We start from the raw sequence: 203 nt of genomic DNA on the forward strand, positions 1-203 counted from the left end.
ATTTTGTTGTCAAAATAACGGAGTTCCTTTGGAATTCTTCCGCTTTTAAGAACTACCGCTTTCAATCTCATTGGCTGGTGCTCACCTATTATCGTCCCTGTTTTGATTTCAGCAAATCAGTTCGAGCGAATGCACACAACCTGATTAATATTCATGAATCCAGTAGCTCATTAATCCTTGGTGCGTTTTATATTGTTCTTCTT

At 37.9% G+C, this 203-nt stretch overlaps 1 protein-coding gene across 1 annotated transcript in view; it reads left to right on the top strand.

Moving 5' to 3' along the window:
• tmem131l (transmembrane 131 like) overlaps positions 1 to 203 on the top strand; it is a 70,097-nt gene that overhangs the window by 52,370 nt on the left and 17,524 nt on the right. The gene's annotated exons all lie outside the window — the stretch shown is intronic.

This window comes from Sinocyclocheilus rhinocerous, unplaced genomic scaffold (genome assembly GCF_001515625.1).
Source record: "Sinocyclocheilus rhinocerous isolate Xijiao unplaced genomic scaffold, SAMN03320098_v1.1 scaffold1129, whole genome shotgun sequence".
Classification (NCBI taxonomy): Eukaryota; Metazoa; Chordata; class Actinopteri; order Cypriniformes; family Cyprinidae; genus Sinocyclocheilus; species Sinocyclocheilus rhinocerous.